The 15,189-nt window shown below is 31.9% G+C and overlaps 1 long non-coding RNA gene across 1 annotated transcript; it reads right to left on the bottom strand.

Annotated features, from left to right (window-relative positions):
* Positions 1 to 10,098: 10,098 nt before the first annotated feature.
* LOC134248092 (uncharacterized) lies at positions 10,099 to 14,528 on the bottom strand. The gene is made up of 3 exons (XR_009987973.1): positions 14,130 to 14,528; positions 11,771 to 11,900; positions 10,099 to 11,189 (listed from the first exon to the last, which is right to left on the bottom strand). It is a non-coding gene; the product is annotated as an uncharacterized LOC134248092 (long non-coding RNA).
* Between the last annotated feature and the right edge of the window lie 661 nt (positions 14,529 to 15,189).

Here is a 15,189-nt window from a genome sequence, read left to right on the forward strand (position 1 = left end):
CAAGTTGGTAGTAGTATGTTGGCCCCATGTTGGCCCGATGTTTGTAATAGACCCTGAAAGAATGTGTCTTATCAAGTCTGTAGCACAGGTACTTGTGGACAGGACCCCCCCCCCCCAATATTGAACCCCTTGGGCTTATTGGATTTTTTTTCAAAAATTATATTTATTACACTTATTCATCATGTGTACAATATGAAAAAAATGTCAAAATCCCAAAACAATCGCTCTACAAAAAATACCCACTATACATTATAAGGGAGAAAGGTATGCCACTCCGGTTTGTTTACGTTGTACCCACACTGGTCTTTGGGTTTAAAAACATGTATTTATTTTATTTCAACCTAAAAAGTCGATTCACATCGTCTCTGCATATATTTCTGTCTTAGTGCATGCTATCGGATTAACTCTGCATCTCGTAAGAATCCCATAATATCTGATTATCTCCTTAAACAGTTTTCCAGTCAGAACTTTGAAATTTCCCCCAGGTAATCGCAACGGAAATGCATAGAGAATGTATTACTTTTTAGGATAACGTCCGAGAGAGTTTTGTATGACGTAATAATCTCTCTCGGGTTTTATCATATATTCTCTATGCACTTCCGTTGCTTTTACTTAGGGAAATTTGAGACCGGAGTGGCATACCTTTCTCCCTTATAATGTATAGTGAGGTATTTTTTTTGTGGAGCGATTGTTTTGGGGTTTTGACGATTTTTTCATATTGTGCACATGATGAATAAGTGTAATAAATATAATTTTTGAAAAAAAATGACCAATAAGCCCCGGGGTTGAATATGGGGGGGGGGTTCCTATCCACAAGTACCTGCGGTTTGTAGTAGTACGTTGGCACAATGTTTGTAATACACCCTTAAAGAAATTGCCTTATCAAGTTGGAAGTAGAATGTTTCCCCAACGTTGGCCCGATGTTTCTAATACACCCTTAAAAAATGTTTTATTAAGTTGGTAGTATTATGTTGGACCATTGTTGGCCCATTGTTTGTAATACACCTTAAAGAAAGTGCCTTATCATTATCAAGTTGAAATAGTATGTTGGACCAACGTCGGCCGGATGTTTCTAATACACCCTTAAAGAAAATGTTTTATCAAGTTGGTAGTATTATGTTGGCCCAACGTTGGCACAATGTTTGTAATACACACAAGTGTTATTTTGTTTAGGTGTTTTAAAGATGGGATATTTATACTGGGCCAACGTTGGTCCAATTATTATACTGCCAGCTTATTGATGGTGTTAATTTTATAATTAGCTGCTGAGCTTTACGTTGGGACAACATTGGCACATTCTGAAATAATTAAGAGGACTTTCTTTGTCCATGCTTATCATTGGATGCCTGCTTTTGTTTAGATATATTTTCAACATTTTAACTTTGCACTTAAGTGATCACAGCACCAAAGAGTGTTTTATTCTATTTTTTGGTTTGTGTGTATACTTATTTATTTGCAATAATTCCCAGATAGCAGAACATCGTTGGCCCAATCTTACTTTATAGTTCTATTATCTATGTTGGGTTACCTTGATTGGGCCAACGATGGCCCAACATGGATTATTAATAGTTAGTTACTGAGTATGTATAATGGTGCGCTAATGTTGGGCAAACTGTTGGCATTATATCATAAAACTATTATCATGAGAGAAAATGTTTGTTTGGGGATTGGCATCGGCCCTACGTTGGCCCAATATACCATGAATCCATGCATCATGGGTAGACAACAACCGGGCTACTTGTAATATCCGCGCCATTTTTAATATGACACAAGCGAGCGTAATGAGACTGATACCTTGCATATCTGTATCCACTTTGTGAGTATTTATAATATGTTTGCCTCGGCACAGCTGAATTAACGTTTTGTTTTTAAACGATATCATGTACAAATCTGTGTAAATCAGACACGGGGAAGTGAAGAGGCCAGGTGCTGTTGGGTCAGTACTGTCCCAGATAGCATGCTAATATTGGGCCAACGTTGGGAAAATGTAATCGGTTATATCGGGCCAATGTTGGCAAATGACATTGACCCAATTTAAGTTTGCTCATCGGCCCAATGTTAGCCCGATATTTTGGGCTAACGTTGGCCCAATGTAGAGTGTTATTTCTACAGATATTGGCCCAACGCTGCGCCAACGTTGGCCCAATGAATGCAACATGTTGAGAAAACCTCAACAAGAACATTGGGCCGATGTTGGCAAATGACGTTGGCCCATTGTCATTTAGCTCCTTGGCCCAATGGTGGTCCGATATATTGGACCAACATTGGGCCAATGTGTATAATCATTTAATTGTTACAAATCTGTATATTAACAAATCTGATCGTCTCTACAATCAGATATAAATCTACAACCAATCCTACTTGAAAATACAAGCTAGCTAAAATAAATCTAAAATTCTTATAATTTATCAAAACAAAACAAAATTATCAGTGATTAATTTTTTTGTTTCGATACCAAAAAAATGAATGAAAGCATAAAATAACAAACGTGTTTTGATACAGTTAAAACAATAAATAATTTGCCCCTTATTTAGATTGAAATTTGTGTCTAGTAGAATGCATTTCAGAAGTCTACCACATAATTTACTTATAAACACTTAACGTCGAGTACATGATCAAACATTTTGAAAATGTTGAACTTGTTGAAGTTAAAACAAAATCAATTCAGTACTAAACATAGATTGGGTTCTTTCATTTCAAATATGTTCAGTGTAACGACAAATTTTCAATACATGTATTTTATATGGGGGAACATTGAATCAAAATCGTTGTGATGATGATGATCAAGCGTAGAAATGGTATGCATAAATGCCTTCATCACGCATGCTTATCACTTTATCACACCATGAAATAGAAAAGACGGTTTTCCCTTAATTGACAGCTTTAACATATAGTGATGTTCTTGTTTTAATCGTATGTCTACTCTTTACTGAAAAAGTAACAAATGTATTAAGTACCAAATACTACAATTTAAGTGCTACTGGAGATTCTAAAAAGACATTGAGAACACAATCAAAGAATAGCTAATGTATGCCATGGACAGAGATGGGGGGGGGGAAGAAATAGACAGAGAAGAAAAGAAGGGGTAGGAGGAGACTCGGGAGAGAGAAGAAGAGACTAAGGAGAGGGGTCAGATTGAATGTGACAGTGCCTAACTTTTTCTCTGTAATATAGTGTGACATACATGTACCTGTAGTTCTACCCAATTTCTGTGTCTGTTTATCGGTTACAAACACGATGTAAATGCCAGAAACATTTTTGTGTAAGTAATCAAAATGACAGGATTCATTTTAGTATTATTTTAAGAACAGGGGGGGGGGGTTGATTATTTGTTAGACGTGTTCATTGATACCTGTACTTTACTTAACTTGTGCATAAATTTACAGCAGAGAGGGAGTATACAGTCATGTAACCCTACATGTATAGCTTGAAGTGAGCACCAACTTTTAGTTCTTTATTAATGTTTTTTTCATGCACTGAGCAATAAAATTATAGTATGTTATAATTTAATTTTATATTTTGATTTCTTTTTCTTCATTTTTTTTAATTAATGTAGAGCTACTTACAATGCAATACTTGTTGATGGCAATTCTATGAGATATTGAGAACATGTATTAAACTATTAATGTAGCATATATAACATATATAGATAGTATTAAAGGACTTTTACCATTAAACTGTACATGTGCTACAAAACTAGTACAACCTTATTGTATATATTTGTTTGTCAATTTTGAGGACAAATGGCCAGCAGTGAAGAGCAAATGAGTTTTCATGATGAGAGCCAATAATATACAAACCAACGTTGGCGATAAAAAAATTGTTTTCCTAATATTGAAAGAATAAGTGGCCCAACAATGGCTCAATAATATCCGTTCGTTGGTACAACAAAAAGCAAACAAGTTGATCTGATTAAGGGCTGATGAGCAATTTACCGTTGGCCCAACATTTATTGCTTACAATGACCCAACTGTACAAAAATGACGTGTGCCCAACATTGAAAAAAGTGCATTGGCCCAACAGTGGCCCAATATTAACTGTTACATTGGCCTAACAAAAAGCCAACAAGTTGGTTTGATTGAGGGCCGATGAGCAATTTACCGTTGGCCCAACATTAATTGCTTACAATGGCCCAACTGTACAAAACTGACGTTTGCCCAACATTGAAAAAAATACATTGGCCCAACAGTGGCCCAATATTAACTGTTACATTGACCCAACAATAAGCCAACAAGTTGGTTTGATTAAGGGCCGATGAGCAAATTACCGATGGCTCAATGTTGAATGCATACGGTGGCCCAACATAAGGAGCATTGTTGGCCCAACAAAGGTCCAATAACACTCTGCTATCTGGGAAATCATTATTATACAGGACGACATTAACGTAATTTTGATTCAATCAAAGCTAATCAATAGTTATTACATTGCAAATATGATTAACAACATTTCATAAATATTCTTTTTTCTGTCATTAAAATAGTTATTTAAAATTTTTTAAAAACTCTTTAAAAAAGATGCAGCTCATATTTCTTTAAAAAATACAAAGCTTGTTAATTTATGTCGAGAATGCTTATTGAATTTTTTTTCAGAAAACAATAGAGCTATTTGTTTTGTTTGTTTCTCATTTGTTTTTTGTTACCGGGGAGACGATTGACAGCGCTTGTGTCATGTTTTTTTTTTTTTTTGTCTGTTTCTCTCTTTGCTTTTGTTGCCCAGATGATTATCATGACAGAATCGTCTTGTTAATTTCGGTTGTTTTAATATTGTTTTTCCCTTTGTTTTTGTTGCTGTTGGGAAGACCGTGACAGTATTTGTGTCTTGTTTATTTACATTCTCTGCAGCAGAGGCATGGTTGTTCCCCTTTGTACAATCTCCATAGATACCGTGGACAAGACCAGACATAAAGGAAGATTGATATGCTAGGAGTCATCACGAAGCCCGTAGAAAGAAATAATAAGCATTGATAAACATGATTTGTACCTTTGATACATAAATAACCTAATTAGAGAAGAAAAAACACAGAATTCTTTTTTCTAAACCGGAATTTTAATAATATACGTGTAATATCGGGGTATGTATATATTTGATCTTAAAGGTCCCAGTATATATATGCATGTGTGCACATCTCCACCACTTTATTTTATCATTCTGCATATATTAAACACACTAAAAACTAAAATCACTAACATGCAGCTGAATAATTGTTGAAAATTCACAGTTTAATTTGATATGAATTATCTTCATTGTTCTTGCATAAGTTGCGTTCAAAAAAGTTGTTAAGTGATTAGATAAAATGATTTTTCCTTCATTTGCTATGTTTTCTTAATAAAAGTATTTCATATTTGTATATTTAAGAAGAATTAATATCCGAATAAACAATTTTGTTCATTTTATTGAATACTCCTGTCTAAAATGATGCACATGTAAATATGTTAAAAAGTTTCAAGTGGTAGATGTTTATTGTAAACAAAATAAAATTAAAAATTGCAAAGTTTTCTTATCTTCATATTGCACTTTAAGCACCAAGATAACATATTCTGAAATTTGTTTTCACCTGTTAAGCTTTACTAAGTGTGATTGTCTTTTTTGTTTTTTGGTTTTTTTTTTTAATATTACTTATATTTCCAAGTCTATTTCATTTTCCAGTTCGTAGGATAAAAAATTGTAATTCTAAACTAATGCGATATGTAATTAAGTCTCTTCCAAAAGAAAAATATTGTTTGTATATCTGTGCTAAATTGTATTCAAAATAATACACAACTTATAAATACAATTTAGTTTACAATATATTTTAAATTCTCAGCATAAACAATGATTGCATGATTATCTTAATAGTTTTTTTTGCACATGCGTTTGTAGTCAAGAGTAACAAATCGTTTACTGTTGTTATATTATATTCCATATCATTACCCTTTTCACAATTATGTAAAGAACCCATGTCTTCGTTAGAACTATTTAAACGTTTATTCTATCATTTGCTATCTAATAATTTTAATTATTAGATAGCAAATGATAAGCTTAAGCTTTAAACCGTGATTTTTTTAATCTTTTGATTAATACATGTCATAACATTTTATACACTTTCTTTTTTTTGAAAAAAGCTACGTTAGTGTAAAAAAGTATGTAGACTTTTTGCGTTCATTCTGCTGACAAACATTTATATAGTTGCTGCAAGGTTATTTACAAAAGGTTAATTACACGAACTATCATTTTACACAAAAGATCAAGCGCATTACAGGAACGATACTAGAGGAAAAGTTAGTCGACAATTACGTTGCAGCCACTACTGTATAGAAATAACAACATGTGAACATTTCAGACTAAAAAGCGAATCGGTTTGTTTGCTTATTTCAATGAGGATGTACTGCTTATTGTAAAGAAAAAAAATGTTAATATTTTTTTTTTAACCTAGGCTGTCTATGCAGACGTATACCCTAAAACCTTGAAAATAAGCCGCGACTTATTTTAAGGTTTGGTTAGAAAGTGGGGGGAGGGACTTATTATCAAACCTTTTTTTTTTCCTTATCGCGGCTTATTATCAGTACAAAAATTCTGGTAAGCGATGAGAGCATTATCACAGCTTATTATCAATACAATAAATTGAAATTGATATTTTGAGAATAACTTGTTTCACAGTTTCTAAAATTAATATATCCGGGTAAACTTCTGCAAGAGTTAAATGCGCCAGTGTCTTTATTTCCCTATTTAAAACTGAGCTTTTAGCAATAACGACTGCTAGATATACTGAAAAAGGTTAGAATAGAGAATATAAGCTAAGGGATAAGGTTTTAAATAGTAACACATTTTAGTTTGACTTCCTTCCTAAATGACATTGTCAAGACTAGCTTATTTTCAACACAGGCTTATTTTCGAATAAATTTTAATGCACGGAACCGGTTTATTATAAAATCCGTATTATTTCTAACGTTTTAGGGTATTTATATTGCTATCATTTCTAAATCAATATATTGTTATTACCCTAAGTCTACTGAATTTTCAAGTCTTCAAATACAATGATGATTTTTTGTGACAATTATGGAATATTCTGATAAGTTTTTGGTTATGAAGTTATATTTTGCGTTTTTATTTCGTTCCTTTATCATATTTTCCCCCTGTGCTCTTTGGAAAAGGGACTGACTACCGGTAAGATTAAAGATTAAATACTTATTATCTTGAATATAACTTGACAACAATTATTTTCATATTGGTAAGACAAAAATGTTTAAGATGAACGATAAATGACTTTTAATCAAACATAGTTAATTATTAGTTATTTAAGTGACACCTCTAAAATAAAGTTTTTCTCTTACCTTGCCGTAGAAATTGATGTCTGGGAATTTTTTGTGTTGTGACCTGCATAGTCCCGGAGTATTTATACGGACAAACTGCATTCCCAAATCCTCTCTCGGCAGGTAACATCTCAATATCCAAGTTTTCATATCAATAATATTCTATACTTCATTGACAATTATAGTTATTTCAGTATAATATTAGTGTTTGACAAGTAAAACTTAAATAATTATAGGTGCATTTATATTTTTTGGAGATTCTATTGCGTGTTTGGTATCTGACCTTGAAAAAGCAATCATTATTTCATTCATCATTATCGGGACGTCCTGTTAAAAATTCAATGTCCATCAAAACTTTAACCTTGTAAATATTCCTATATAAAAAAAAACATTTATCTTTATATTTCTCCGATACGAATTTCATTCATAAATTCTTTTTTTTTTGTAACATTATTGCATTTCTTAAAATCGATACAGGAATAAATAATGCTTGTAGAAATATTATTATTTCTAATTTAACGACTTCTTTATTATAAAAATTGCGTACTAATAGAGGTTATTTGATTGAAAAGGATTGGTCCATGATAAACGCTGATTTGCTTGAGAATTCCTCGTCATAAGATTTGAAAAATATTGAACACTTTTTGTCCGGCAACTACCTTTTATGAAACCAAAGAAAGGTGACATAATAAACTAATCATTATTAGGTCTGTGCTATAATAAGGTCTCGTGCATGTATTTTGACGCTGGGAAACATTGTAATGTTATCTGTTTTGAAATGATTACTTTTAGCATCTCAGTTTCAAGTGATGATAAAAGTCTGTGCCTAAATTAGGCTAAATATAACTTGTTTTGAAGGTCAGATACATGTACGAGCATTGCATAAAAAATAGTCAGTAGGTTGATTGATTGACCGCTGTTGTTTAACATCCCTCTCGAGAATTTTTCTCTCATATTGAGACGTCACCGTATGCCGATGAAGGGATTGAGATTTAGACCTTTACTCAAACTTCAGGACTGAGTTGCTCAAAACACTGGTTAAATTTGTCCACTGGATAAGTTAGCCATTGGTTTAATATTATATCCACTGGGTAACTAACTACTGGTCAAATATTTGTTGCTCAAAATAAAATTAGCCTCTGGTTAACTAACCACAGGTTAAGTGAGTTAACCACTGGCTAGTATCACACAATGCATTACACTTATCCAGTTGTCAACCAAAAAAAAAAATGGCTACCATGGTAGGCCTAAATATCAAATAAGTAAATAGTGAGACGTTTTAACGTACGTTACAACCGTATGTGGAGTTCTAAGTGGAAAAATATCGACATGTAAGAGTATCAAAACTAAACAAACGCTTTTGTCGCAAAAAGTGAGGAAAACACAAGTCAGCTCGGATTATTCTTTGCTGAAAATTCAAGTGGAGGATGCATTAACTGTAAACACATAGAATGGGAAAGGATTAGCACCACAGGTAAGATAGATAGAATGATTGCAGAAACCTAGATGGTCTTTAAGCTGTTATCTTAGTTTTTACAGAAAATATTTTAAAGACAATACCTATTCAAGACGTGATTATTACGAGGCAAGTACATCAAATTGTATCGGTTCATACCTAAATAATAACTGATTGGAGTCAGGACACCTTTACTGTTTACACCATGTAAATGTCGTCTGCTATTATTCGAGGAAATTCGCACTTTGTATTATCGCTTTTATACATACCTTGACAGAAAGATCTCAGTCCAGTGGTTTCCCGTTTGTCAAATATTTCCAAACAAGAAATTACTTTCATCACATTTATGTAATCCTGCATTACAATGCACTCACACTGTCTGAAAGTGGGTAGCATTTTTTTTTATTATTACAGAAAGGTCATGGTCGAATATGCAAGTAGATATAGCGAGTTCGTCACTAATGCATTTCGCTCCGTACAATTAAAATTTGCAGTGTAACTAAAATTCATTATCCCAAGTGTATTTTATAAATACATCACCTTTTAAGGTAGAGATTGATAGCTTGTCAACAAAAAAACTACCCATTGAATTTTTCTGAATTTTTTATATGTTTGTGTTGAGTCCTTGTTCTAAATCATATAAAAAATTCAGGGCAGGTCATCGGGCTAGTTTTAGAGAAATTTGACAATTTTAATATAGCCTTAATCAAGCACGGAAGGGCTGAAAAAGCAGGGTAAAATAATATAAGAATATGATATGAAAAGGGCTGTAATTTTTTTATTGGTATATCAATTATCATTTGTCTTATATGAATTCAAACATCTGTCTGTATTGATTAATATTTGACATCAATCTTAAATTTATCAAGCATTGTTAGCGAAAAACAGAGTTACATTTACCAAGATGCATGGTCAAATTAGGTTAAAATATTGCCTATTCCTTGCACAAAGTCTCACACTTCTGCTTCCACTGTGAAAAAATTACCCATCAAATTTCTTTTTTTATTGCATATTATAGATAGCCTATAAGTGTCTTAAATTTTAGAAAAAAATCATACTACATAATGGGGTTTAAATTCAACCTGGAACAAGTTTATTATCTTATACCCTACCCTACCCCCTTCCTTTAGAAGGTTGCAATTTTGAAGAATATGGTGACTAAGAGAGATTATCAAGAATTTATCAAAATATTTCAAAGAAAATTAATAAATTCATTGTAACATTCTTCTAAATTACATTTTGTATCATAAAAACAATTTATACATGTACACCTAGACACATGTTGCCCTGGTTGACCGTTTTGCACTTAAATTAAAAAAGATAAGTTTTCCTTATATCGTTCAAACTGACCTTAATAGATAGAATATTTAATCAAAGTATTTCAAAGAAAATGAGTTAAATTCCAAGTATTATTCTTCTAAATTACATTCTATATCACAGAAAACAATTTATACAAGTACACCTGTACTTACGTTGCCCTCCTTGACCTTTTTGCACTAATATTAAAAAAGATAAGATCTTTCCTTGATACCATTCAAATTGACTTTGTAGATTTATTATACATATGATTCTGGGATGAATTATCAATAAAAATATGTTTTGACTAATTCTGTGCATAAGTAAACTGGTTTTTTTTATCTTCCTTTGACAAAAATAGCATGATTAATTTCACTTTTCTTTCAACAATTCCTTTTTTATTCCAAATACATGTACACATGTACAACATAAATAAGAAAACCCAGTGATAATGAAATTTTGAACACAGAATCAATCCACAACATGATATCCTTGTTTTAAAAATATTCAGCTAAAATGTGTTATGAATTACACTGTTAAATGAAGACTGCCTGGTCATCAGTTGTCAGATATAAATACACTTAAGCATGTTAAAAAAAAAAAAAGCTAAATACATGGTAAAAAATGCGGGAAAATTGGGTGATTTGGTTATCATTACATACATACAAAAATCATGTAATTATAAAAAAAAAACACAGACATTGTATTAGAGGTAATAATTTGAAACTTTAAAGTACAGATTTTGCAAACAGATTCATGAAAGTTAGAGGAATCCCACCATAAACTGTATACATGTGCTACTGTACATTTTTTAAACTGATGATGTAGTTCAAAAAAAAATAAAGTGAATACATTCAGTACATGTACGGTAATAGGTAAACTTGCTATTTTGCTTTTTGTCTTATTAGCTAACAAAGATCAATGTAAACTCGTATGCATTTTTAATTGCCATCATATGCAGCCAAATGCGTCATGTTCAAGGATCCTGACAATTCAGTTGTTTTTATGTCAATACAACAAACGTGTTCTTTCAGAAGGATCTGCAGTAAGCAAAATTCATTCTGTATATTCAGATTTTGAAGCACGTCTTATGGTGTGATATGTCCGTTCCTCTTTACTGTCTCCTTCTGGTACATGTAGTTCTTTTTCTGAAAAGATCAAAATATTTTAATACAATGAGAATGAAAATACATGTTTTACTTCTTTCTTACATTGCAAATATATTATGACTATGTCTATATGAATATAAAACACTTTTGGGATACCTTATTTATATAATATCATGTATTTTTTTAAATTGAATGCATATAAAATCAGCCTCATTATCTGGGCACTTTTGCTCCCAAGGAAATTATTAATGAATTGTCTTAATCAAACAAACTAGTATATAAGGATAAAGATAAAATATTTTAGTTTCTAAATATAGGCTACACTCTAAGGCCAAGACCATGGGGTTAAAGGAAAAAAATAAGCGTGAAATACAAAGACTCAGCACAAACTGTTCAAGAGTTACATGTAATACTAAAGGATCAAGTTTTTGTGGAAATAAAAAACAACATGTACCTTTCAGTGACACATCAAAGCATATACAAGTATACAACTAGCAACCTAACTATTATATGTGGAATTAAAATACTTGATTAATTGAATTCAATTTACAACATGACTTTTTATATGTTTATACACAAATATTAAACCATACATGTATTTAAGTCAATAGAACACCTACATGTAAGTGGTGATGCAGGGATCCCCGTTTCGATTCTCGATCAGTCCAGCATTACATGTTCCTTGTTTCCTGACACACAAATATGCCACTTTATGTTCAGTTTGCTATAGCAGATCTGGCTTGAACTTTCCTGAAATATTAGTATGATCTTTGAGAAATTATTGACTTAAGAAAATGCTTCTTTATGTATACAATAATTAATGCTGTATGTACATTATGGTGTTTAAATAAAAAATACAAGGACTAAAAATCATAAATTTAAATTTTTTTTATACATGTATTATAAAACACCTCTTTTTACCACCCCCTTGAAAAAAACTCTGGATTTTCCCTGATACATGTGCAAGTGTAAATTGAAAGAAAAAAAAAACAAAGCAATGGCTATTTTGGAGTAAATGTAAAAGACATCCTTGATATATTCCTCTTTCCAGGTGACACTTGATTTGGTCACATTATTTCAGCAAAGAAAGCTGAATACACTGTCTAGTTCATAGCTTGCTTCACCTGTAGTATTAAATATTTCTTTTATAATCTATGAATATGATATCTGTTTATAATCAGGGCCCTTTTGAGCATAAAACAATTACATAAGGGAAAACAAAAAAAATTAGTTGTTTCTTTTTTTTCAATGCAACTTTTTACAATTTGCTTGTTATTTTAAAATACAAAAGATTTACAAGTAAATATCCACTATCAATTATAAAAGGGGTTATGATAATAAAAAAGCATCTGCCATCGAAAGCAGAGAAAGTTTATACATTTCTGCATTTGAACAATTTAAAGCAATATGAGCTGCATGTTTGACATTTGCGTACACATTATTTTCAAAAAAAAAAAAAGGAAGAAAGAAAAGAAAAGACAGAAAAAAATTTAAAAAAGAGAGATATTTATTCGGAGAAAAAGGGGCAGTATCTGTCTTGCAAATTATTTTACGTCTTACTGTTCCTATTCAATTTTTTTTGTGCAGAATTTTGTTAAAATCCAGTCTTTTATGGAATGAATTCCACACTTCTTGAGTAAGAAAATATTGTTGAACCAACATTTTCAACTGTTAATTTGCGTAATCCTGATTATTCGGACAAATACATATATTTGATGAAGGAAACCGATCTAAGTGACATTGATCTAAAGAAAAAGTTACAAGGGTCTCGGACGACTATACAAGAATTTCCGTTGAAGTAATGAATTAATATCGATAAACAAAAAAAAGAATTTAAAAAAATAAAAAAATAAAAAAAATGGCGAAATTCAAATTACTGAACAAAGTAAAAAAATATAGATCATTTGAATATCTTCTTTTACTGATGTTACCAATTTATAGAATTTAAGTACTCTCACATTGTTTAAGCTATCAGAATATAAAGGTTTTCAAAAGACTCACACCCTCGTTTATATTTTGAAATATTTTTACTCCAATGATAACATATTAAATTACCTCTCTGTTTTGTCTTGTCACACTTGGAAACTTTTTTTTCCAATACCAATACATGTATATTAGTAAATTAATTTGATCAAATTATCCTTCTCTTCCTGAAGTATCCATGGAAGTATAACTTAGCTAAGTGTTAATTTCGTAAAATCCAGGAGCTTCCGCGGGCTTCGCCCCCTGGACCCCCACCAGGGCTTCGCCCTGGACCCACTGGGGGCCTCAGGGCGGCCCCCAGACCCCCGACCATTTCCTGTGTACACTTCAGTTCAATGCTGGCTACCCGCCTGACTAATTTAATGACAGAAAGATAAATTATTTATAAATTTCTGTTGCTCATATTTGCGATGGATTTTTTTTATTAGCTTTGATTGAAGCAAAATTGAATTATTGTCGTCCTGTACAATAATGATTTCTTATAAAAAACTGTATATTCGGTTGTACAGAAATATTTCTTCTGAAACATTTTTAAACTTTATTTTGGGCTCATTGATCATAAAAGTTTAAATTACATACAAATTGATCATAATAGCACATTTTACCATAAAAATAAAACTCTCAAAGATACAGCTCATATTGCTTTAAGCAAATATGTTTTTCCATTTCTTGATCTGAGTAACTAAAACCACCTCGTGTGTTAGGCACAGATACGTATGATTACTTTACATTTTTTACTAATCCAGCCTTTATCATGTTCTGACACCCGAAATGTCCGGTTTTATTCTTCAATTCTAGAAGTTACAGTCAGAGTCTGGTCATGAAATAAGTTTTAATTCTTAGCTAAATAAAACTACTTTAAGAAGGAAAAAAATCTGTGAAGGTTATTGGTAATATTGAAGCTAAATATACTGGTTGTACCAGACCTGTGCGTCAACAAACAAGCACCATAGTCATGATCGATATATTATAAAGTCGTAAAATTTTAATATTTACCTTATGTATCTGACATGGACACAGCATACAAAAATCTGTTTTGCAAAAATTTTACTTCTTCCGTCATACCAATTAACATCTGTAGGGTCATGGTATTTAAAATGTCTATACAGAAAACAACATCAGGCATAGATCGATGCCGGTGTAACCACGTGGTGCTGCAGCGGACACTGGACAAGGAGTAGTTTCACCAAAAATTATGTTCATGTTCGGCTTCAGTCTCACTTCTATTTTGATTCTCATGAAGATGCTTCAATTTCGAGAACCGTAAAGATTTAATACGTATGGTAACTTTGTCTTCTAAGTCGAGGAAATTTCTCGATCGCTTCGTCGGCCATCTTGTAACATAGACAATAATGTGTAAATGGAGACTTTTATTTGACGGCGTTCCGGAATCCGGAAAAAAAGCACGTGCAAATATGCGAATTCTTTCTATCACGTGATTGCTATCGGTCTCTACCTTAATATTAGCATCAAAATATGTAGAAATTAGATAAAAATATTTATAGATATTGATAACATATGCATCGGAAGCATTGTGAAAGTAGAGTGGCTAATTGAATGTAGGTGGGGGTGGAGGAGAGGGGGCTAAACCAACAAATTAAAAAAAGGTACCCCCAATTTTCAATGCTTATATAAAGTCTATCTTTACAAAAAAAAATCCTGATGCCTGATAAATATTTAGAATTTAATGCTAGATTTAATTTTGAATATATAAATATTTTTATTCACTTTATCTCAACGAGACCTTGCCAACATGATAATAAAATCAAAGGAAATGGTATGCATTTAATTTAAGGCAGTAATTTAATGCAGCAGTCAACAAGAAAGGTAGTTTGATAAAATAAGCAGATAAAAATATCGGCAAGGAAATGATAACTAATATTATTTTCAAACACAAATACATAATGCAAGATCTTTAAAATAGGGGGTAGAGGAGTGTGTGTGTGTGTGTCGGAAGGGGGGGTGTCAATTCTCCATTGATTTTAAACATTGATGTATGGTAACCAAAGAACAATTTATCTATATCCATTATTAGACCTATATGCAAATGACAAAC

The sequence above is a fragment of the Saccostrea cucullata genome, unplaced genomic scaffold (genome assembly GCF_032062105.1).
Source record: "Saccostrea cucullata isolate Sc308-1 unplaced genomic scaffold, CSIRO_AGI_Scuc_v1 ctg1897, whole genome shotgun sequence".
NCBI classification, from domain to species: domain Eukaryota; kingdom Metazoa; phylum Mollusca; class Bivalvia; order Ostreida; family Ostreidae; genus Saccostrea; species Saccostrea cuccullata.